The 26,808-nt window shown below is 38.7% G+C and overlaps 1 protein-coding gene across 1 annotated transcript in view; it reads left to right on the forward strand.

Annotated features, from left to right (window-relative positions):
* The window catches only part of LOC137420542 (WD repeat-containing protein 1), a 185,664-nt gene that overhangs the window by 111,799 nt on the left and 47,057 nt on the right, over positions 1-26,808 (forward strand). The gene's annotated exons all lie outside the window — the stretch shown is intronic.

Genomic DNA, 26,808 nt, shown 5'->3' on the forward strand with positions numbered 1-26,808 from the left:
CAAAAATAATGCTTGCTATATTTGCAAACGTGAGTTTTTATTAATAATGGTGCTATATTTGCAAATGTGGGTTTTTATCAATAACAATGCTCGCTATATTTGCAAACGTGGGTTTTTATTAATAACGGTGCAATGTTACAAACGTGGGTTTTTATTAATAACGGTGCTATATTTACAAACGTGTGTTTTTTTTATTAATAACGGTACATTGTTACAAACGTGGGTTTTTATTAATAATGGTGCTATATTTGCAAGTGTGGGTTTTTATGAATAACGGTGCTATATTTACAAACGTGGGTTTTTTTATATTAATAACGGTACATTGTTACAAACGTGGGTTTTTATTAATAATGGTGCTATATTTGCAAATGTGGGGTTTTATGAATAACGGTGCTATATTTACAAACGTGGGTTTTTTTATTTATTAATAACGGTACATTGTTACAAACATGGGTTTTTATTAATAACGGTGCAATATGTACAAACGTGGGTTTTCATTAATAACGGTGCAATGTTACAAACGTGGGTTTTTATGAATAACGATGCGATATTTACAAACGTGGGTTTTTATTAATAATGGTGCATTGTTACAAACGTGGGTTTTTATTAATAATGGTGCATTGTTACAAACGTGGGTTTTTATTAATAACAGTGCTATATTTGCAAATGTGTTTTTTATATTATTAATAACGGTGCTATATGTACAAACGTGGGTTTTCATTAATAACAGTACAATGTTACAAACGTGGGTTTTTATTAATAACGATGCTATATTTACATACGTGGGTTTTTATTAATAATGGTGCATTGTTACAAACGTGGGTTTTTATTAATAACGGTGCATTGTTACAAACGTGGGTTTTTATTAATAACGGTGCGATATTTACAAACGTGGTTTAAAAAAAATTAATAACAGTGCTATATGTACAAACGTGTGTTTTCATTAATAATGGTGCTATATTTACAAACGTGGGTTTTTTAAATTAATAACGGTGCATTGTTACAAACGTGGGTTTTTAAAATTAATAACGGTGCATTGTTACAAACGTGGGTTTTTATTAATAACGGTGCATTGTTACAAACGTGGGTTTTTATTAATAACGGTGCATTGTTACAAACATGGGTTTTTATTAATAACGGTGCAATGTTACAAACGTGGGTTTTTATTAATAACGGTGGTATATTTACAAACGTGGGTTTTTATTAATAACGGTGCTATATTTACAAACGTGGGTTTTTTAAAATAATGGTGCTATATTTACAAACGTGGGTTTTTATTAATAATGGTGCTTTATTTACAAACGTGGGTTTTTATTAATAACGGTGCTATATGTACAAACGTGGGTTTTTATTAATAATGGTGAAATGTTACAAACGTGGGTTTTTATTAATAACGGTGCAATGTTACAAACGTGGGTTTTCTTTATGAATAACGGTGCATTGTTACAAACGTGGGTTTTTATTAATAACGGTCCAATGTTACAAACATGAGTTTTTATTAATAATAGTGCTATATTTACAAACGTGGGTTTTTATTAATAATGGTGCTAAAGCGTGGCGTTACGCATGCTGCTTGTAAACAAGGAGGAAGCAGACAATGCGGTAATTTGTAAGAGTCTTTATTCAAGAGCTCACTGTAACACTGGCGCGCTCCCGCTGCGCGCCCGGTGTATATCCTGAGGCCACGCCTACCCCTCGGCGTGGCCGCCGTGCACTTGGTGCGCGGAATGATGCCACCACGCCCGTCGTACGGGGGCCGCAGTGGTGTCCGATGGGCATCGTGGCGGACGAAGACGTACTCCGCCGTGTGAAGCTCCGGGGCGACGTGCGTCGGTGGGTGCCCGTGGCGTGCCGTCGGCACCGGGGCGAACCTCTGGGCGGTCTCCTGCAGAGCTCTGGTCTCTGGTCGACCATGGTGCCGTGGAGTCGGGGAGGAACTCGCCCGGCACCCGCAGCGGTTGCCCGAATCCAACTCCGCCGCGGATGCATGCAGGTCCTCCTTGGGCGCCGTCCGGAGGCCCAGCAGGACCCAGGGGAGCCTGTCGACCCAGCCACCGTCGCGGAGGGTGGCCCGGAGCGCGGCCTTCAATGAGCGGTGAAATCGCTCACACAGGCCGTTAGCCTGGGGGTGGTAGGCCGTGGTTCGGTGCAGCCGGACCCCGAGCCCCTGCGCGACCGCCCCCCAGAGCTCCGAGGTGAACTGGGGGCCGCGGTCGGATGAGATGTCTGAGGGGGCACCGAACCGGGTGACCCAGGTGGCGATGAAAGCCTGCGCGATGTCCGCCGTCGACTCCAAGGGCACGGCCTCCGGGCACCGGGTGGTGCGGTCCACCATGGTGAGGACGTGGGTGAAACCCCGCGAGGGGGGCAGAGGTCCCACCAGGTCCACGTGGACGTGGTCAAACCGGCGTTCCGGCACCGTAAATGGGGCCAACGGGGCCTGGGTGTGCCGGTGCACCTTGGCGCGCTGGCACGCGAGGCACGTCCTGGCCCAGCCGCGGACGGCCTTCCGGAGGCCATGCCAGACGAATTTGTCGGCGATCAACCTTTGGGAGGCCCTCGCGCCCGGGTGGGACAGGCCGTGGATGGCGTCAAACACCTGGCGCTGCCAGCCCGCGGGCACGATGGGGCGAGGCCGCCCGAGGGAGACGTCGCACAAGAGGGCCGCGCCCGCGCCGTCGAACGGCACCTCGGTGACGCGGAGGCCCGTGACGGCGGTCCGCAAGGCCTGGACGTCGGGGTCAGCGGCCTGGTCCGCTGCCATCCGGGCATAGTCGATGCCGAGGTGGACTGCGTGGGCGACTGCCCGGGAAAGGCAATCTGCCACCGGGTTGTCCTTTGCCGCGACGTGCCGGATGTCCGTCGTGTACTCGGACACGGCCGAGAGGTGACGCTGCTGCCGGGCCGACCACGGCTCGGTGACCTTGCCCATCGCGAAGACCAGCGGCTTGTGGTCGACGAAGGCCGTGAACGCACGGCCCTCGAGCAGATGGCGGAAGTGCCTGACCGCCAAGTGAAGCCGGAGCAACTCGCGGTCGAAGGTACTGTAACGGCGTTCGGGCGGGCGAAGCTGCCGGCTAAAGAACGCCAGCGGTTGCCAAGCTCCACGCACCCATTGCTCGTGCACCGCGCCCACCGCGTAGTCTGAGGCGTCGGTGGTGAGGGCGATCGGCGCATCGGGCGCCGGGTGCGCAAGCATCGTGGCGTTAGCCAAGGCGAGCTTCGCGCCCGTGAACGCCGCGTCCATCTGCTTGGTCCAGGTGACGTCGCCTTTGCCCGGCTTACCTCGGAGAGCTTCGTGCAGGGGGCGCAGAAGCTGGGCGATACGGGGCAGGAACCGATGGTAAAAGTTCACCATGACCAGGAACTCCTGCAGCCCCCTGATCGTGCGGGGGCGAGGAAACCCCTTCACCGCCTCCACCTTGGCCGGCAGGGGGACGGCTCCGTGCCTGGTGACGCGGTGCCCCAGAAAATCGATTTCGGCGACGCCGAACCGGCACTTTGCGGGGTTCACAATCGGGCCATGCTGGCCCAGGCGTTCGAAGAGCGTGCGGAGGTGGTGTCGGTGTTCTTCGCGGGACGCGCTGGCGACAAGGATATCGTCCAGGTAGACGTATACAAAATCCAAGTCGCGCAGGACGCTGTCCATCAGCCGCTGGAACGCCTGAGCCGCATTCTTCAAACCGAAGGGCATCCGCAGGAATTCGAAGAGTCCGAACGGCGTGATGACCGCCGTCTTTGGGACGTCCTCCGGCCTGACGGGGACCTGATGGTAACCGCGTATGAGGTCCACCTTCGAGAAGAAGGACATGCCCGCCAAACGGGCGGAAAAGTCCTGAATGTGGGGGACGGGGTAGCGGTCGGGGGTGGTGGCGTCATTGAGACGGCGGTAGTCCCCGCACGGTCGCCATCCCCCGCCGGGCTTCGGCACGATGTGCAGCGGTGACGCCCAAGCACTCTCCGAGCGCCGAACGATTCCGAGTCGCTCCAGGGTAGCGAACTCCGCTTTTGCTACCGCCAGCTTCGTCGGCTCGAGGCCGCGTGCCCGGGCGTAGACCGGTGGCCCGACGGTGGGGATGTGATGGGCCACCCCATGCTTGACGGCCCCCGCCAAGAAGGTGGGCCGCGTGAGGGCCGGGAAGCCGGCGAGGAGGCGGGTGAATTCGTCCGCTGCCGGAAGTGTACAGATCAACGTGGCCGGAACCGAACCGTTCAGCAAGCCGCTCGGTGAGCCGCCCAGTGGGCTGCTCGACGAGCTGGGCAGCGCACAAGCGAGCGAGCTGAACATCTCGGCCTGGACAAGACGTCTGTGCTTTACGTCGTCCAGGAGCCCATTTGTGCACAGGAAGTCCGCGCCAAGCAATGCCATGGGCACGTCGGCGGTGACGAACGACCATCGGAAAACCTGCCCTCCGAACCGCAGAGAGAGGCAGCGTTTTCCGTACGTACGGATGGGCGTCCCGTTTGCGGCAAGCAGCGCGGGGCCCCCGCCCGCGGCGTGCTTGTCCGACGTACCGGCAGGAACGACACTCACCTGCGCTCCTGTGTCGCACAGGTAACGGCGCCCGGATAAGGTGTCCATGATGAACAGCAGGCTGTTCGAACGGCCGGCGCTCATTGCCACTATCGAGCGCCGGCCCGGGCGTTTCCCGACCTGTCGAAGGAGCATGTCGGATGACACTGTCGAGCCTCGTGGCCGAACCTGGCCTGGAACCGGCACCAGGTGGTGGAGCTGGAGGAGCGCAGCTGGCTCCGCCAGGCCGGTGGAGCCGGCTGTTTTCCCCACGGTGGCGGTTTTCGCCGCGGCGGTGGGCGGGGCGTGGCAGCGGCCACGAGGTGCGTATCAGCATGCTGTGTATGCTGTGGAAGCTGATGCTGTGGATCAGCATCGGCCTCGGGATCCACGAGGTGGGCCGCACCGACTCTCGCCCGCGTGTCCGAAGCCGCGAAGTACCTGTCCGCCTCGGCGGCCAATGCTCGGGGTTCCGTTAGCACGGTCCCGGCCAACGCGAGGCGTACCTGTGCTGGAAGTTGGCGACGGAAAAGCGCCCGGAGTTGAGAACCAGGGGCTTCGTCGCCCAACAGTGACAGCATATGGTCCATTCGGACCGACGGGCGCGTGTTGCCGAGCTCGGGGAGATCCAGGAGGCGGTCGGCCCGTGCGTCCTCCGTGAGGCCGAACGTGGCTAGGAGCAGCCGCTTGAGTGCCTCGTACTTGTGGCCGTCCGGTGGGTGGCGAAGGACGGACACAACTCGAGCGGCCGTGCCGGGCCCGAGGGAGGCGACGACGTGGCAGTAGCACATGTCGTCGTTGGTGAGGCGCCGAAGCTGAAACTGGGCTTCGGCTTGGACGAACCAAACTTCGGCCTGGGCCTCCCAAAATTCGGGAAGTTTAACCGACATCGCGTTGTTGGGCATGGCAATGGCGTCGTGTTTGGAAGGATCGCTACGGCAGATCCAACGTCGAGGGTCACCAGTAAAGCGCGGCGTTACGCGCGCTGCTTGTAAACAAGAAGGAAGCGGACAACGCGGTAATTTGTAAGAGTCTTTATTCAAGAGCTCACTGTAACACTGGCGCGCTCCGGGCTGCGCGCCCGGTGTATATCCTGAGGCCACGCCTACCCTTCGGCGTGGCCGCCGCCCACTTGGTGCGCGGAATGATGTCACCACGCCAGTGAGCTTCCGTGTCCGCCACAGTGCAATATTTACAAACGTGGGTTTTTAGTAATAATGGTGCTATATGTACAAACGTGGGTTTTCATTAATAACGGTGCAATGTTACAAAGGTGGGTTTTTATTAATAACGGTGCTATATTTACAAACGTGTTTTTTTTTGTTAATAACGGTGCATTGTTACAAACGTGGTTTTTTAAAATTAATAACGGTGCTATATTTGCAAATGTGTTTTTTTTAAATATTAATAACGGTGCTATATGTACAAACATGGGTTTTCATTCATAACGGTACAATGTTACAAACGTGGGTTTTTATTAATAACGATGCTATATTTACAAACGTGGGTTTTTATTAATAATGGTGCATTGTTACAAACGTGGGTTTTTATTAATAACGGTGCATTGTTACAAACGTGGGTTTTTATTAATAACGGTGCTATATTTACAAACGTGTTTTTTTTAAAAATTAAGAACGGTGCTACATGTACAAACGTGTGTTTTCATTAATAATGGTGCTATATTTACAAACGTGGGTTTTTTTAATTAATAACGGTGCATTGTTACAAACGTGGGTTTTTTAAATTAATAACGGTGCATTGTTACAAACGTGGGTTTTTTAAATTAATAACTCTGCATTGTTACAAACGTGGGTTTTTATTAATAATGGTGCATTGTTACAAACGTGGGTTTTTATTAATAACTGCATTGTTACAAACGTGGGTTTTTATTAATAACGGTGCAATGTTACAAACGTGGGTTTTTATTAATAACGGTGCTATATTTACAAACGTGGTTTTTTTTTATTAATAACGGTGCATTGTTACAAACATGGGTTTTTTTTTATTAATAACGGTGCATTGTTACAAACGTGGGTTTTTATTAATAACGGTGCATTGTTACAAACGTGGGTTTTTATTAATAACGGTGCAATGTTACAAACGTGGGTTTTTATTAATAACAGTGCTATATTTACAAACGTGGGTTTTTATTAATAACGGTGCTATATTTACAAACGTGGGTTTTTTTTAAATAATGGTGCTATATTTACAAACGTGGGTTTTTATTAATAATGGTGCTTTATTTACAAACGTGGGTTTTTATTAATAACGGTGCTATATGTACAAACGTGGGTTTTTATTAATAACGGTGAAATGTTACAAACGTGGGTTTTTATTAATAACGGTGCAATGTTACAAACGTGGGTTTTCTTTATTAATAACGGTGCATTGTTACAAACGTGGGTTTTTATTAATAACGGTGCAATGTTACAAACATGTGTTTTTATTAATAATAGTGCTATATTTACAAACGTGGGTTTTTATTAATAATGGTGCTATATTTACAAACGTGGGTTTTTAGTAATAATGGTGCTATATGTACAAAAGTGGGTTTTCATTAATAACGGTGTAATGTTACAAAGGTGGGTTTTTATTAATAACGGTGCTATATTTACAAACGTGTTTTTTTTTTGTTAATAACGGTGCATTGTTACAAACGTGGGTTTTTTTTATTAATAACGTTGCATTGTTACAAACGTGGGTTTTTATTAATAACGGTGCATTGTTACAAACGTGGGTTTTTATTAATAACGGTGCAATGTTACAAATGTGGGTTTTTATTAATAGTGGTGCATTGTTACAAACGTGGGTTTTTATTAATAACGGTGCAATGTTACAAACGTGGGTTTTTATTAATAACGGTGTAATGTTCCAAACGTGGGTTTTTATTAATAACGGTGCATTGTTACAAATGTGGGTTTTTATTAATAACGGTGCTATATTTACAAACGTGGGATTTTTTTTATTAATAACGGTGCATTGTTACAAACGTGGGTTTTTATTAATAATGGTGCATTGTTACAAACGTGGGTTTTTATCAAAAATAATGCTTGCTATATTTGCAAACGTGAGTTTTTATTAATAATGGTGCTATATTTGCAAATGTGGGTTTTTATCAATAACAATGCTTGCTATATTTCCAAACATGGGTTTTTATTAATAACGGTGCAATGTTACAAACGTGGGTTTTTATTAATAACGGTGCTATATTTACAAACGTGGGTTTTTTAAATTAATAACGGTACATTGTTACAAACGTGGGTTTTTATTAATAATGGTGCTATATTTGCAAATGTGGGTTTTTATGAATAACGGTGCTATATTTACAAACGTGGGTTTTTTTTATTTATTAATAACGGTACATTGTTACAAACATGGGTTTTTATTAATAATGGTGCAATATGTACAAACGTGCGTTTTCATTAATAACGGTGCAATGTTACAAACGTGGGTTTTTATTAATAACGATGCTATATTTACAAACGTGGGTTTTTATTAATAATGGTGCATTGTTACAAACGTGGGTTTTTATTAATAACAGTGCTATATTTGCAAATGTGTTTTTTTTATATTAATAACGGTACTATATGTACAAACGTGGGTTTTCATTAATAACGGTACAATGTTACAAACGTGGGTTTTTATTAATAACGATGCTATATTTACAAACGTGGGTTTTTATTAATAATGGTGCATTGTTACAAACGTGGGTTTTTATTAATAACGGTGCATTGTCACAAACGTGGGTTTTTATTAATAACGGTGCTATATTTACAAACGTGTTTTTTTTTTAATTAATAACGGTGCTACATGTACAAACGTGTGTTTTCATTAATAATGGTGCTATATTTACAAACGTGGGTTTTTTAAATTAATAACGGTGCATTGTTACAAACGTGGGTTTTTTTTAATTAATAACGGTGCATTGTTACAAACGTGGGTTTTTATTAATAACGGTGCATTGTTACAAATGTGGGTTTTTATTAATAACGGTGCAATGTTACAAACGTGGGTTTTTATTAATAACAGTGCTATATTTACAAACGTGGGTTTTTATTAATAACGGTGCTATATTTACAAACGTGGGTTTTTTTTAAATAATGGTGCTATATTTACAAACGTGGGTTTTTATTAATAACGGTGCATTGTTACAAACGTGGGTTTTTATTAATAACGGTGCATTGTTACAAACGTGGGTTTTTATTAATAACGGTGCAATGTTACAAACGTGGGTTTTTATTAATAGTGGTGCATTGTTACAAACGTGGGTTTTTATTAATAACGGTGCAATGTTACAAACGTGGGTTTTTATTAATAACAGTGTAATGTTCCAAACGTGGGTTTTTATTAATAACGGTGCATTGTTACAAATGTGGGTTTTTATTAATAACGGTGCTATATTTACAAACGTGGGATTTTTTTTATTAATAACGGTGCATTGTTACAAACGTGGGTTTTTATTAATAACGGTGCATTGTTACAAACGTGGGTTTTTATCAAAAATAATGCTTGCTATATTTGCAAACGTGAGTTTTTATTAATAATGGTGCTATATTTGCAAATGTGGGTTTTTATCAATAACAATGCTTGCTATATTTGCAAACGTGGGTTTTTATTAATAACGGTGCAATGTTACAAACGTGGGTTTTTATTAATAACGGTGCTATATTTACAAACGTGGTTTTTTTTAATTAATAACGGTACATTGTTACAAACGTGGGTTTTTATTAATAATGGTGCTATATTTGCAAATGTGGGTTTTTATGAATAACGGTGCTATATTTACAAACGTGGGTTTTTTTTATTTATTAATAACGGTACATTGTTACAAACATGGGTTTTTATTAATAATGGTGCAATATGTACAAACGTGGGTTTTCATTAATAACGGTGCAATGTTACAAACGTGGGTTTTTATTAATAACGATGCTATATTTACAAACGTGGGTTTTTATTAATAATGGTGCATTGTTACAAACGTCGGTTTTTATTAATAACAGTGCTATATTTGCAAATGTGTTTTTTTTATATTAATAACGGTACTATATGTACAAACGTGGGTTTTCATTAATAACGGTACAATGTTACAAACGTGGGTTTTTATTAATAACGATGCTATATTTACAAACGTGGGTTTTTATTAATAATGGTGCATTGTTACAAACGTGGGTTTTTATTAATAACGGTGCATTGTCACAAACGTGGGTTTTTATTAATAACGGTGCTATATTTACAAACGTGTTTTTTTAAAATTAATAACGGTGCTACATGTACAAACGTGTGTTTTCATTAATAATGGTGCTATATTTACAAACGTGGGTTTTTTAAATTAATAACGGTGCATTGTTACAAACGTGGGTTTTTTTTATTAATAACGGTGCATTGTTACAAACGTGGGTTTTTATTAATAACGGTGCATTGTTACAAACGTGGGTTTTTATTAATAATGGTGCAATGTTACAAACGTGGGTTTTTATTAATAACAGTGCTATATTTACAAACGTGGGTTTTTATTAATAACGGTGCTATATTTACAAACGTGGTTTTTTTTTAAATAATGGTGCTATATTTACAAACGTGGGTTTTTATTAATAATGGTGCTTTATTTACAAACGTGGGTTTTTATTAATAACGGTGCTATATGTACAAACGTGGGTTTTTATTAATAACGGTGAAATGTTACAAACGTGGGTTTTTATTAATAACGGTGCTATATTTACAAACGTGGTTTTTTTTGTTAATAACGGTGCATTGTTACAAACGTGCGTTTTTTTTTATTAATAACGGTGCATTGTTACAAACGTGGGTTTTTATTAATAACGGTGCATTGTTACAAACGTGGGTTTTTATTAATAACGGTGCAATGTTACAAACGTGGGTTTTTATTAATAGTGGTGCATTGTTACAAACGTGGGTTTTTATTAATAACGGTGCAATGTTACAAACGTGGGTTTTTATTAATAACGGTGTAATGTTCCAAACGTGGGTTTTTATTAATAACGGTGCATTGTTACAAATGTGGGTTTTTATTAATAACGGTGCTATATTTACAAACGTGGGATTTTTTAAATTAATAACGGTGCATTGCTACAAACGTGGGTTTTTATTAATAACGGTGCATTGTTACAAACGTGGGTTTTTATCAAAAATAATGCTTGCTATATTTGCAAACGTGAGTTTTTATTAATAATGATGCTATATTTGCAAATGTGGGTTTTTATCAATAACAATGCTTGCTATATTTGCAAACGTGGGTTTTTATTAATAACGGTGCAATGTTACAAACGTGGGTTTTTATTAATAACGGTGCTATATTTACAAACGTGGGTTTTTTTTATTAATAACGGTACATTGTTACAAACGTGGGTTTTTATTAATAATGGTGCTATATTTGCAAATGTGGGTTTTTATGAATAACGGTGCTATATTTACAAACGTGGGTTTTTTTTATTTATTAATAACGGTACATTGTTACAAACATGGGTTTTTATTAATAATGGTGCAATATGTACAAACGTGGGTTTTCATTAATAACGGTGCAATGTTACAAACGTGGGTTTTTATTAATAACGATGCTATATTTACAAACGTGGGTTTTTATTAATAATGGTGCATTGTTACAAACGTGGGTTTTTATTAATAACAGTGCTATATTTGCAAATGTGTTTTTTTATATTAATAACGGTACTATATGTACAAACGTGGGTTTTCATTAATAACGGTACAATGTTACAAACATGGGTTTTTATTAATAACGATGCTATATTTACAAACGTGGGTTTTTATTAATAATGGTGCATTGTTACAAACGTGGGTTTTTATTAATAACGGTGCATTGTCACAAATGTGGGTTTTTATTAATAATGGTGCTATATTTACAAACGTGTTTTTTTAAAATTAATAACGGTGCTACATGTACAAACATGTGTTTTCATTAATAATGGTGCTATATTTACAAACGTGGGTTTTTTTTATTAATAACGGTGCATTGTTACAAACGTGGGTTTTTTTTTATGAATAACGGTGCATTGTTACAAACATGGGTTTTTATTAATCACGGTGCTATATTTACAAACGTGGGTTTTTATTAATAACGGTGCCAATTTTTTTTTTTTTTTTTTTTGATACTTAATCGAGGCTCGTGAAAGAGCTAACATTTATTTCACAAACAAATCAACCAGACAAACAAAATATATAAAAAGAGGGAGCGGAAGACAAGATGGGGAGAGAAGGGGAAGCACACAAACATAAGAATTGAGAGCAGGGAGATGTGTGGGAGGGAGAGGGCTTTGGGGGAGGAGGCGTGGGAAGGGAGGGGGGGGGTGGGAGAAGTATAAACACAAGGACACGAAGGACTTCAAGGACAGAGGTTGGTATTTCAAAAAAGTGGATTTGGAGTGAAATTAGCGGGGGTAGAAAAGATCAAGGTTTTGGATGGGGGAAGATAAGAGATGGTGGTGGACAGCTGTTTTAAAGACCTGGAGGGTGGAGTGGGATTGAAGAGAGTGAGGGAGTTTGTTCCAGAGGCGGGAGAAAAGAGGAATGAAGGAGTGAAGGTGAGCAGAGAGTCTTGATTTTGGCAGTTTAACCATAAAAGGGTTGCAGGCAGATCTTGTGCGACCTATAAGGATATTTGGGGGACAGAGCCCAGACAGAGCTAGGGGGGCGAGGCCAGAGAGGAGTCGGTAGAAGACGGAAAGACCACCAACCTGCCTGCGGTGAGCGAGTGAAAGGCCCTTGGAGTTAGCTTCATCGCGGGAGATTCCAATGATTCTTAACGCTTTGGTTTCAACAGCGTGAAGACGAGCTAGGTGTGAGGCAGGAGCACCAGCCCAGAGGGGAGAGCAGTATTCCATTGAGCTGTGGATGAAAGCCTTGTATGTGGTGAGGAGCTCAGGTGTGCCAAGGAAGGACTTCGCATGACGGAGAATGCCCAGTCGGCGAATGGCTTTGGAGGCCAGATTTGAAATGTGGTTTTCCCAGTAAAGATCATGGCAGATAGTTAGACCCAAAAGCTTGAGCGACAGAACCTCTTGGAGAGGATTATTCAGAAAGTGGATGGGAGGGTTGTCCAGTCGGTCTTTTCGGAGAGACATCGTAAGAGTGTGAGATTTGTCAGGATTGAAAGACATGTTCTACTTGTTTGCCCAGTCTGTGATTTTGTCCAGGTCTGCAGAGAGTGAGGAGGCTGCAGACTGCCGATCTGAGGGATGAGGAATGGAGAGACAGACAGTAGAGTCCTCAGCAAAGAGATAGAGAGGATTTTCAAGAGAGTCGGAGAGATCATTGATGAAGACCAGAAAAAGCACAGGGCCCAGAACACTGCCTTGGGGAACTCCAGCCTGAACAGGAAGAGGAGATGAGAGAAACCCATTCAGGGCCACACGCTGACTACGACTAGAGAGGAAGTCCGCCAGCCATGCGTGGAGATTACCATGGATACCAAAGGAGGAGAGTTTGGTGAGCAGAGCGGGGTGCCAGACCGTATCGAAGGCATGTGATATGTCAAGGGAGACAGCTCTAATTTCCTGTTTGGCATTGAGGACCTCCATCCATTGTTGAGAAAGCAGAAGCAGCATGTCCAGAGTAGAGTGACCAGGTCTGAAACCAAATTGATGATCAGAGATCAAGCCATTGGAGAAGAGGAAAGATTTCATATCTGAAGCAATGATGGATTCCATGACTTTGCTGATTATTGGGAGAAGGCTGATTGGTCTGTAGTTGCTAGGATCTGTTTTTGCACCTTTTTTGTGCAAAGCGGTGATGTTGGCTGATTTCCAAGCAGGTGGCAGATTACCTTGAGCAAAAGAGAGGGTGAAGAGAACAGAGAGAGGGAGTGAAAGAGCGGAAGAACAGGATTTTAGGACCCGTGGGCTGATGCCGTCAGGTCCAGTTGCAGAATCAGAGTCGAGGGTTGACAGAAACTTTTCCACCTTGTCAGGAGGAAAGGACACAGTGTCCAGGAGCAGCTGGGTATGACTGGGTATGGTGGGTACAGAGAGGGATGGGTTTGGGACACAAGATTTAGACGCAAACACAGAGTTGAGGCATTCAGCTTTTTCATGTGCAGAGTCAGCCATGTAGCCGTTTGAGGTGAGGGAGGGGATGGAGGGGGAACAAACACAAGAAACAGATTTGACCAGATGCCACCAGGATTTGGAAGAGGGAGACAGATAAGAGAGTTCGGTCTTGAGAACGGAGAGATATTGTTTCCTAACCATAACCATAACCCTAACGGTGCTATACTTACAAACGTGGGTTTTTATTAATAACGGTGCAATGTTACAAACATGAGTTTTTATTAATAATAGTGCTATATTTACAAACGTGGGTTTTTATTAATAATGGTGCTATATTTACAAACGTGGGTTTTTAGTAATAATGGTGCTATATGTACAAACGTGGGTTTTCATTAATAACGGTGCAATGTTACAAAGGTGGGTTTTTATTAATAACGGTGCTATATTTACAAACGTGGTTTTTTTTTGTTAATAACGGTGCATTGTTACAAACGTGGGTTTTTTTTATTAATAACGTTGCATTGTTACAAACGTGGGTTTTTATTAATAACGGTGCATTGTTACAAACGTGGGTTTTTATTAATAACGGTGCAATGTTACAAACGTGGGTTTTTATTAATAGTGGTGCATTGTTACAAACGTGGGTTTTTATTAATAACGGTGCAATGTTACAAACGTGGGTTTTTATTAATAACGGTGTAATGTTCCAAACGTGGGTTTTTATTAATAACGGTGCAATGTTACAAATGTGGGTTTTTATTAATAACGGTGCTATATTTACAAACGTGGGATTTTTTTTATTAATAACGGTGCATTGTTACAAACGTGGGTTTTTATTAATAACGGTGCATTGTTACAAACGTGGGTTTTTATCAAAAATAATGCTTGCTATATTTGCAAACGTGAGTTTTTATTAATAATGGTGCTATATTTGCAAATGTGGGTTTTTATCAATAACAATGCTTGCTATATTTGCAAACATGGGTTTTTATTAATAACGGTGCAATGTTACAAACGTGGGTTTTTATTAATAACGGTGCTATATTTACAAACGTGGGTTTTTTAAATTAATAACGGTACATTGTTACAAACGTGGGTTTTTATTAATAATGGTGCTATATTTGCAAATGTGGGTTTTTATGAATAACGGTGCTATATTTACAAACGTGGGTTTTTTTTATTTATTAATAACGGTACATTGTTACAAACATGGGTTTTTATTAATAATGGTGCAATATGTACAAACGTGCGTTTTCATTAATAACGGTGCAATGTTACAAACGTGGGTTTTTATTAATAACGATGCTATATTTACAAACGTGGGTTTTTATTAATAATGGTGCATTGTTACAAACGTGGGTTTTTATTAATAACAGTGCTATATTTGCAAATGTGTTTTTTTATATTAATAACGGTACTATATGTACAAACGTGGGTTTTCATTAATAACGGTACAATGTTACAAACGTGGGTTTTTATTAATAACGATGCTATATTTACAAACGTGGGTTTTTATTAATAATGGTGCATTGTTACAAACGTGGGTTTTTATTAATAACGGTGCATTGTCACAAACGTGGGTTTTTATTAATAACGGTGCTATATTTACAAACGTGTTTTTTTTTAAATTAATAACGGTGCTACATGTACAAACGTGTGTTTTCATTAATAATGGTGCTATATTTACAAACGTGGTTTTTTTTTATTAATAACGGTGCATTGTTACAAACGTGGGTTTTTTAAAATTAATAACGGTGCATTGTTACAAACGTGGGTTTTTATTAATAACGGTGCATTGTTACAAACGTGGGTTTTTATTAATAACGGTGCAATGTTACAAACGTGGGTTTTTATTAATAACAGTGCTATATTTACAAACGTGGGTTTTTATTAATAACGGTGCTATATTTACAAACGTGGGTTTTTTTTAAATAATGGTGCTATATTTACAAACGTGGGTTTTTATTAATAACGGTGCATTGTTACAAACGTGGGTTTTTATTAATAACGGTGCATTGTTACAAACGTGGGTTTTTATTAATAACGGTGCAATGTTACAAACGTGGGTTTTTATTAATAGTGGTGCATTGTTACAAACGTGGGTTTTTATTAATAACGGTGCAATGTTACAAACGTGGGTTTTTATTAATAACAGTGTAATGTTCCAAACGTGGGTTTTTATTAATAACGGTGCATTGTTACAAATGTGGGTTTTTATTAATAACGGTGCTATATTTACAAACGTGGGATTTTTTTTATTAATAACGGTGCATTGTTACAAACGTGGGTTTTTATTAATAACGGTGCATTGTTACAAACGTGGGTTTTTATCAAAAATAATGCTTGCTATATTTGCAAATGTGGGTTTTTATCAATAACAATGCTTGCTATATTTGCAAACGTGGGTTTTTATTAATAACGGTGCAATGTTACAAACGTGGGTTTTTATTAATAACGGTGCTATATTTACAAACGTGGGTTTTTTTTATTAATAACGGTACATTGTTACAAACGTGGGTTTTTATTAATAATGGTGCTATATTTGCAAATGTGGGTTTTTATGAATAACGGTGCTATATTTACAAACGTGGGTTTTTTTATTTATTAATAACGGTACATTGTTACAAACATGGGTTTTTATTAATAATGGTGCAATATGTACAAACGTGGGTTTTCATTAATAACGGTGCAATGTTACAAACGTGGGTTTTTATTAATAACGATGCTATATTTACAAACGTGGGTTTTTATTAATAATGGTGCATTGTTACAAACGTCGGTTTTTATTAATAACAGTGCTATATTTGCAAATGTGTTTTTTTTATATTAATAACGGTACTATATGTACAAATGTGGGTTTTCATTAATAACGGTACAATGTTACAAACGTGGGTTTTTATTAATAACGATGCTATATTTACAAACGTGGGTTTTTATTAATAATGGTGCATTGTTACAAACGTGGGTTTTTATTAATAACGGTGCATTGTCACAAACGTGGGTTTTTTTTATTAATAACGGTGCATTGTTACAAACGTGGGTTTTTATTAATAACGGTGCATTGTTACAAACGTGGGTTTTTATTAATAATGGTGCAATGTTACAAACGTGGGTTTTTATTAATAACAGTGCTATATTTACAAACGTGGGTTTTTATTAATAACGGTGCTATATTTACAAACGTGGTTTTTTTTTAAATAATGGTGCTATATTTACAAACGTGGGTTTTTATTAATAATGGTGCTTTATTTACAAACGTGGGTTTTTATTAATAACGGTGCTATATGTACAAACGTGGGTTTTTATTAATAACGGTGAAATGTTACAAACGTGGGTTTTTATTAATAACGGTGCTATATTTACAAACGTGGTTTTTTTTGTTAATAACGGTGCATTGTTACAAACGTGCGTTTTTTTTATTAATAACGGTGCATTGTTACAAACGTGGGTTTTTATTAATAACGGTGCATTGTTACAAACGTGGGTTTTTATTAATAACGGTGCAATGTTACAAACGTGGGTTTTTATTAATAGTGGTGCATTGTTACAAACGTGGGTTTTTATTAATAACGGTGCAATGTTACAAACGTGGGTTTTTATTAATAACGGTGTAATGTTCCAAACGTGGGTTTTTATTAATAACGGTGCATTGTTACAAATGTGGGTTTTTATTAATAACGGTGCTATATTTACAAACGTGGGATTTTTTAAATTAATAACGGTGCATTGCTACAAACGTGGGTTTTTATTAATAACGGTGCATTGTTACAAACGTGGGTTTTTATCAAAAATAATGCTTGCTATATTTGCAAACGTGAGTTTTTATTAATAATGATGCTATATTTGCAAATGTGGGTTTTTATCAATAACAATGCTCGCTATATTTGCAAACGTGGGTTTTTATTAATAACGGTGCAATGTTACAAACGTGGGTTTTTATTAATAACGGTGCTATATTTACAAACGTGGGTTTTTTTTATTAATAACGGTACATTGTTACAAACGTGGGTTTTTATTAATAATGGTGCTATATTTGCAAATTTTTGGTTTTTATGAATAACGGTGCTATATTTACAAACGTGGGTTTTTTTTATTTATTAATAACGGTACATTGTTACAAACATGGGTTTTTATTAATAATGCTGCAATATGTACAAACGTGGGTTTTCATTAATAACGGTGCAATGTTACAAACGTGGGTTTTTATTAATAACGATGCTATATTTACAAACGTGGGTTTTTATTAATAATGGTGCATTGTTACAAACGTGGGTTTTTATTAATAACAGTGCTATATTTGCAAATGTGTTTTTTTATATTAATAACGGTACTATATGTACAAACGTGGGTTTTCATTAATAACGGTACAATGTTACAAACATGGGTTTTTATTAATAACGATGCTATATTTACAAACGTGGGTTTTTATTAATAATGGTGCATTGTTACAAACGTGGGTTTTTATTAATAACGGTGCATTGTCACAAATGTGGGTTTTTATTAATAATGGTGCTATATTTACAAACGTGTTTTTTTAAAATTAATAACGGTGCTACATGTACAAACATGTGTTTTCATTAATAATGGTGCTATATTTACAAACGTGGGTTTTTTTTATTAATAACGGTGCATTGTTACAAACGTGGGTTTTTTTTTATGAATAACGGTGCATTGTTACAAACGTGGGTTTTTATTAATAATGGTGCATTGTTACAAACGTGGATTTTTATTAATAACGGTGCATTGTTACAAACGTGGGTTTTTATTAATAACGGTGCAATGTTACAAACGTGGGTTTTTATTAATAACGGTGCTATATTTACAAACGTGGGTTTTTTTTAAATAATGGTGCTATATTTACAAACGTGGGTTTTTATTAATAACGGTGCTATATTTACAAACGTGGGTTTTTTAAAATAATGGTGCTATATTTACAAACGTGGGTTTTTATTAATAATGGTGCTTTATTTACAAACGTGGGTTTTTATTAATAACGGTGCTATATGTACAAACGTGTGTTTTTATTAATAACGGTGAAATGTTACAAACGTGGGTTTTTATTAATAACGGTGCAATGTTACAAACGTGGGTTTTTTTTATTAATAACAGTGCATTGTTACAAAAGTGGGTTTTTATTAATAATGGTGCTATATTTACAAATGTGTTTTTTATTTTATTAATAACGGTGCAATGTTACAAACGTGGGTTTTTATTAATAACGGTGCTATATTTACAAACGTGGGTTTTTTAAATTAATAACGGTGCATTGTTACAAACGTGGGTTTTTATTAATAACGGTGCAATGTTGCAAACGTGGGTTTTTATTAATATTGGTGCAATGTTACAAACGTGGGTTTTTATAAATAACAGTGCTATATTTACAAACATGGGTTTTTATTAATCACGGTGCTATATTTACAAACGTGGGTTTTTATTAATAACGGTGCCAATTTTTTTTTTTTTTTTTTTTGATACTTAATCGAGGCTCGTGAAAGAGCTAACATTTATTTCACAAACAAATCAACCAGACAAACAAAATATATAAAAAGAGGGAGCGGAAGACAAGATGGGGAGAGAAGGGGAAGCACACAAACATAAGAATTGAGAGCAGGGAGATGTGTGGGAGGGAGAGGGCTTTGGGGGAGGAGGCGTGGGAAGGGAGGGGGGGGGGGGGGTGGGAGAAGTATAAACACAAGGACACGAAGGACTTCAAGGACAGAGGTTGGTATTTCAAAAAAGTGGATTTGGAGTGAAATTAGCGGGGGTAGAAAAGATCAAGGTTTTGGATGGGGGAAGATAAGAGATGGTGGTGGACAGCTGTTTTAAAGACCTGGAGGGTGGAGTGGGATTGAAGAGAGTGAGGGAGTTTGTTCCAGAGGCGGGAGAAAAGAGGAATGAAGGAGTGAAGGTGAGCAGAGAGTCTTGATTTTGGCAGTTTAACCATAAAAGGGTTGCAGGCAGATCTTGTGCGACCTATAAGGATATTTGGGGGACAGAGCCCAGACAGAGCTAGGGGGGCGAGGCCAGAGAGGAGTCGGTAGAAGACGGAAAGACCACCAACCTGCCTGCGGTGAGCGAGTGAAAGGCCCTTGGAGTTAGCTTCATCGCGGGAGATTCCAATGATTCTTAACGCTTTGGTTTCAACAGCGTGAAGACGAGCTAGGTGTGAGGCAGGAGCACCAGCCCAGAGGGGAGAGCAGTATTCCATTGAGCTGTGGATGAAAGCCTTGTATGTGGTGAGGAGCTCAGGTGTGCCAAGGAAGGACTTCGCATGACGGAGAATGCCCAGTCGGCGAATGGCTTTGGAGGCCAGATTTGAAATGTGGTTTTCCCAGTAAAGATCATGGCAGATAGTTAGACCCAAAAGCTTGAGCGACAGAACCTCTTGGAGAGGATTATTCAGAAAGTGGATGGGAGGGTTGTCCAGTCGGTCTTTTCGGAGAGACATCGTAAGAGTGTGAGATTTGTCAGGATTGAAAGACATGTTCTACTTGTTTGCCCAGTCTGTGATTTTGTCCAGGTCTGCAGAGAGTGAGGAGGCTGCAGACTGCCGATCTGAGGGATGAGGAATGGAGAGACAGACAGTAGAGTCCTCAGCAAAGAGATAGAGAGGATTTTCAAGAGAGTCGGAGAGATCATTGATGAAGACCAGAAAAAGCACAGGGCCCAGAACACTGCCTTGGGGAACTCCAGCCTGAACAGGAAGAGGAGATGAGAGAAACCCATTCAGGGCCACACGCTGACTACGACTAGAGAGGAAGTCCGCCAGCCATGCGTGGAGATTACCATGGATACCAAAGGAGGAGAGTTTGGTGAGCAGAGCGGGGTGCCAGACCGTATCGAAGGCATGTGATATGTCAAGGGAGACAGCTCTAATTTCCTGTTTGGCATTGAGGACCTCCATCCATTGTTGAGAAAGCAGAAGCAGCATGTCCAGAGTAGAGTGACCAGGTCTGAAACCAAATTGATGATCAGAGATCAAGCCATTGGAGAAGAGGAAAGATTTCATATCTGAAGCAATGATGGATTCCATGACTTTGCTGATTATTGGGAGAAGGCTGATTGGTCTGTAGTTGCTAGGATCTGTTTTTGCACCTTTTTTGTGCAAAGCGGTGATGTTGGCTGATTTCCAAGCAGGTGGCAGATTACCTTGAGCAAAAGAGAGGGTGAAGAGAACAGAGAGAGGGAGTGAAAGAGCGGAAGAACAGGATTTTAGGACCCGTGGGCTGATGCCGTCAGGTCCAGTTGCAGAATCAGAGTCGAGGGTTGACAGAAACTTTTCCACCTTGTCAGGAGGAAAGGACACAGTGTCCAGGAGCAGCTGGGTATGACTGGGTATGGTGGGTACAGAGAGGGATGGGTTTGGGACACAAGATTTAGACGCAAACACAGAGTTGAGGCATTCAGCTTTTTCATGTGCAGAGTCAGCCATGTAGCCGTTTGAGGTGAGGGAGGGGATGGAGGGGGAACAAACACAAGAAACAGATTTGACCAGATGCCACCAGGATTTGGAAGAGGGAGACAGATAAGAGAGTTCGGTCTTGAGAACGGAGAGATATTGTTTCCTAACCATAACCCTAACCCTAACGGTGCTATACTTACAAACGTGGGTTTTTATTAATAACGGTGCAATGTTACAAACATGAGTTTTTATTAATAATAGTGCTATATTTACAAACGTGGGTTTTTATTAATAATGGTGCTATATTTACAAACGTGGGTTTTTAGTAATAATGGTGCTATATGTACAAACGTGGGTTTTCATTAATAACGGTGCAATGTTACAAAGGTGGGTTTTTATTAATAACGGTGCTATATTTACAAACGTGGTTTTTTTTTGTTAATAACGGTGCATTGTTACAAACGTGGGTTTTTTTTATTAATAACGTTGCATTGTTACAAACGTGGGTTTTTATTAATAACGGTGCATTGTTACAAACGTGGGTTTTTATTAATAACGGTGCAATGTTACAAACGTGGGTTTTTATTAATAGTGGTGCATTGTTACAAACGTGGGTTTTTATTAATAACGGTGCAATGTTACAAACGTGGGTTTTTATTAATAACGGTGTAATGTTCCAAACGTGGGTTTTTATTAATAACGGTGCAATGTTACAAATGTGGGTTTTTATTAATAACGGTGCTATATTTACAAACGTGGGATTTTTTTTATTAATAACGGTGCATTGTTACAAACGTGGGTTTTTATTAATAACGGTGCATTGTTACAAACGTGGGTTTTTATCAAAAATAATGCTTGCTATATTTGCAAACGTGAGTTTTTATTAATAATGGTGCTATATTTGCAAATGTGGGTTTTTATCAATAACAATGCTTGCTATATTTGCAAACATGGGTTTTTATTAATAACGGTGCAATGTTACAAACGTGGGTTTTTATTAATAACGGTGCTATATTTACAAACGTGGGTTTTTTAAATTAATAACGGTACATTGTTACAAACGTGGGTTTTTATTAATAATGGTGCTATATTTGCAAATGTGGGTTTTTATGAATAACGGTGCTATATTTACAAACGTGGGTTTTTTTTATTTATTAATAACGGTACATTGTTACAAACATGGGTTTTTATTAATAATGGTGCAATATGTACAAACGTGCGTTTTCATTAATAACGGTGCAATGTTACAAACGTGGGTTTTTATTAATAACGATGCTATATTTACAAACGTGGGTTTTTATTAATAATGGTGCATTGTTACAAACGTGGGTTTTTATTAATAACAGTGCTATATTTGCAAATGTGTTTTTTTATATTAATAACGGTACTATATGTACAAACGTGGGTTTTCATTAATAACGGTACAATGTTACAAACGTGGGTTTTTATTAATAACGATGCTATATTTACAAACGTGGGTTTTTATTAATAATGGTGCATTGTTACAAACGTGGGTTTTTATTAATAACGGTGCATTGTCACAAACGTGGGTTTTTATTAATAACGGTGCTATATTTACAAACGTGTTTTTTTTTAAATTAATAACGGTGCTACATGTACAAATGTGTGTTTTCATTAATAATGGTGCTATATTTACAAACGTGGGTTTTTTTTATTAATAACGGTGCATTGTTACAAACGTGGGTTTTTTTAAATTAATAACGGTGCATTGTTACAAACGTGGGTTTTTATTAATAACGGTGCATTGTTACAAACGTGGGTTTTTATTAATAACGGTGCAATGTTACAAACGTGGGTTTTTATTAATAACAGTGCTATATTTACAAACGTGGGTTTTTATTAATAACGGTGCTATATTTACAAACGTGGGTTTTTTTTAAATAATGGTGCTATATTTACAAACGTGGGTTTTTATTAATAACGGTGCATTGTTACAAACGTGGGTTTTTATTAATAACGGTGCATTGTTACAAACGTGCGTTTTTATTAATAACGGTGCAATGTTACAAACGTGGGTTTTTATTAATAGTGGTGCATTGTTACAAACGTGGGTTTTTATTAATAACGGTGCAATGTTACAAACGTGGGTTTTTATTAATAACAGTGTAATGTTCCAAACGTGGGTTTTTATTAATAACGGTGCATTGTTACAAATGTGGGTTTTTATTAATAACGGTGCTATATTTACAAACGTGGGATTTTTTTTATTAATAACGGTGCATTGTTACAAACGTGGGTTTTTATTAATAACGGTGCATTGTTACAAACGTGGGTTTTTATCAAAAATAATGCTTGCTATATTTGCAAACGTGAGTTTTTATTAATAATGGTGCTATATTTGCAAATGTGGGTTTTTATCAATAACAATGCTTGCTATATTTGCAAACGTGGGTTTTTATTAATAACGGTGCAATGTTACAAACGTGGGTTTTTATTAATAACGGTGCTATATTTACAAACGTGGTTTTTTTTTATTAATAACGGTACATTGTTACAAACGTGGGTTTTTATTAATAATGGTGCTATATTTGCAAATGTGGGTTTTTATGAATAACGGTGCTATATTTACAAACGTGGGTTTTTTTATTTATTAATAACGGTACATTGTTACAAACATGGGTTTTTATTAATAATGGTGCAATATGTACAAACGTGGGTTTTCATTAATAACGGTGCAATGTTACAAACGTGGGTTTTTATTAATAACGATGCTATATTTACAAACGTGGGTTTTTATTAATAATGGTGCATTGTTACAAACGTCGGTTTTTATTAATAACAGTGCTATATTTGCAAATGTGTTTTTTTTATATTAATAACGGTACTATATGTACAAACGTGGGTTTTCATTAATAACGGTACAATGTTACAAACGTGGGTTTTTATTAATAACGATGCTATATTTACAAACGTGGGTTTTTATTAATAATGGTGCATTGTTACAAACGTGGGTTTTTATTAATAACGGTGCATTGTCACAAACGTGGGTTTTTATTAATAACGGTGCTATATTTACAAACGTGTTTTTTTTAAATTAATAACGGTGCTACATGTACAAACGTGTGTTTTCATTAATAATGGTGCTATATTTACAAACGTGGGTTTTTTAAATTAATAACGGTGCATTGTTACAAACGTGGGTTTTTTTTATTAATAACGGTGCATTGTTACAAACGTGGGTTTTTATTAATAACGGTGCATTGTTACAAACGTGGGTTTTTATTAATAATGGTGCAATGTTACAAACGTGGGTTTTTATTAATAACAGTGCTATATTTACAAACGTGGGTTTTTATTAATAACGGTGCTATATTTACAAACGTGGTTTTTTTTTAAATAATGGTGCTATATTTACAAACGTGGGTTTTTATTAATAATGGTGCTTTATTTACAAACGTGGGTTTTTATTAATAACGGTGCTATATGTACAAACGTGGGTTTTTATTAATAACGGTGAAATGTTACAAACGTGGGTTTTTATTAATAACGGTGCTATATTTACAAACGTGGTTTTTTTTGTTAATAACGGTGCATTGTTACAAACGTGCGTTTTTTTTATTAATAACGGTGCATTGTTACAAACGTGGGTTTTTATTAATAACGGTGCATTGTTACAAACGTGGGTTTTTATTAATAACGGTGCAATGTTACAAACGTGGGTTTTTATTAATAGTGGTGCATTGTTACAAACGTGGGTTTTTATTAATAACGGTGCAATGTTACAAACGTGGGTTTTTATTAATAACGGTGTAATGTTCCAAACGTGGGTTTTTATTAATAACGGTGCATTGTTACAAATGTGGGTTTTTATTAATAACGGTGCTATATTTACAAACGTGGGATTTTTTAAATTAATAACGGTGCATTGTTACAAACGTGGGTTTTTATTAATAACGGTGCATTGTTACAAACGTGGGTTTTTATCAAAAATAATGCTTGCTATATTTGCAAACGTGAGTTTTTATTAATAATGATGCTATATTTGCAAATGTGGGTTTTTATCAATAACAATGCTTGCTATATTTGCAAACGTGGGTTTTTATTAATAACGGTGCAATGTTACAAACGTGGGTTTTTATTAACAACGGTGCTATATTTACAAACGTGGGTTTTTTTTATTAATAACGGTACATTGTTACAAACGTGGGTTTTTATTAATAATGGTGCTATATTTGCAAATGTGGGTTTTTATGAATAACGGTGCTATATTTACAAACGTGGGTTTTTTTTATTTATTAATAACGGTACATTGTTACAAACATGGGTTTTTATTAATAATGGTGCAATATGTACAAACGTGGGTTTTCATTAATAACGGTGCAATGTTACAAACGTGGGTTTTTATTAATAACGATGCTATATTTACAAACGTGGGTTTTTATTAATAATGGTGCATTGTTACAAACGTGGGTTTTTATTAATAACAGTGCTATATTTGCAAATGTGTTTTTTTATATTAATAACGGTACTATATGTACAAACGTGGGTTTTCATTAATAACGGTACAATGTTACAAACATGGGTTTTTATTAATAACGATGCTATATTTACAAACGTGGGTTTTTATTAATAATGGTGCATTGTTACAAACGTGGGTTTTTATTAATAACGGTGCATTGTCACAAATGTGGGTTTTTATTAATAATGGTGCTATATTTACAAACGTGTTTTTTTAAAATTAATAACGGTGCTACATGTACAAACATGTGTTTTCATTAATAATGGTGCTATATTTACAAACGTGGGTTTTTTTTATTAATAACGGTGCATTGTTACAAACGTGGGTTTTTTTTTATGAATAACGGTGCATTGTTACAAACGTGGGTTTTTATTAATAATGGTGCATTGTTACAAACGTGGATTTTTATTAATAACGGTGCATTGTTACAAACGTGGGTTTTTATTAATAACGGTGCAATGTTACAAACGTGGGTTTTTATTAATAACGGTGCTATATTTACAAACGTGGGTTTTTTTTAATAATGGTGCTATATTTACAAACGTGGGTTTTTATTAATAACGGTGCTATATTTACAAACGTGGGTTTTTTTAAATAATGGTGCTATATTTACAAACGTGGGTTTTTATTAATAATGGTGCTTTATTTACAAACGTGGGTTTTTATTAATAACGGTGCTATATGTACAAACGTGTGTTTTTATTAATAACGGTGAAATGTTACAAACGTGGGTTTTTATTAATAACGGTGCAATGTTACAAACGTGGGTTTTTTTTATTAATAACGGTGCATTGTTACAAAAGTGGGTTTTTATTAATAATGGTGCTATATTTACAAATGTGTTTTTTATTTTATTAATAACGGTGCAATGTTACAAACGTGGGTTTTTATTAATAACGGTGCTATATTTACAAACGTGGGTTTTTAAAATTAATAACGGTGCATTGTTACAAACGTGGGTTTTTATTAATAACGGTGCAATGTTGCAAACGTGGGTTTTTATTAATATTGGTGCAATGTTACAAACGTGGGTTTTTATAAATAACAGTGCTATATTTACAAACATGGGTTTTTATTAATCACGGTGCTATATTTACAAACGTGGGTTTTTATTAATAACGGTGCCAATTTTTTTTTTTTTTTTTTTGATACTTAATCGAGGCTCGTGAAAGAGCTAACATTTATTTCACAAACAAATCAACCAGACAAACAAAATATATAAAAAGAGGGAGCGGAAGACAAGATGGGGAGAGAAGGGGAAGCACACAAACATAAGAATTGAGAGCAGGGAGATGTGTGGGAGGGAGAGGGCTTTGGGGGAGGAGGCGTGGGAAGGGAGGGGGGGGGGGTGGGAGAAGTATAAACACAAGGACACGAAGGACTTCAAGGACAG

This window comes from Myxine glutinosa, chromosome 2 (genome assembly GCF_964187855.1).
Source record: "Myxine glutinosa chromosome 2, kmMyxGlut1.1, whole genome shotgun sequence".
Classification (NCBI taxonomy): domain Eukaryota; kingdom Metazoa; phylum Chordata; class Myxini; order Myxiniformes; family Myxinidae; genus Myxine; species Myxine glutinosa.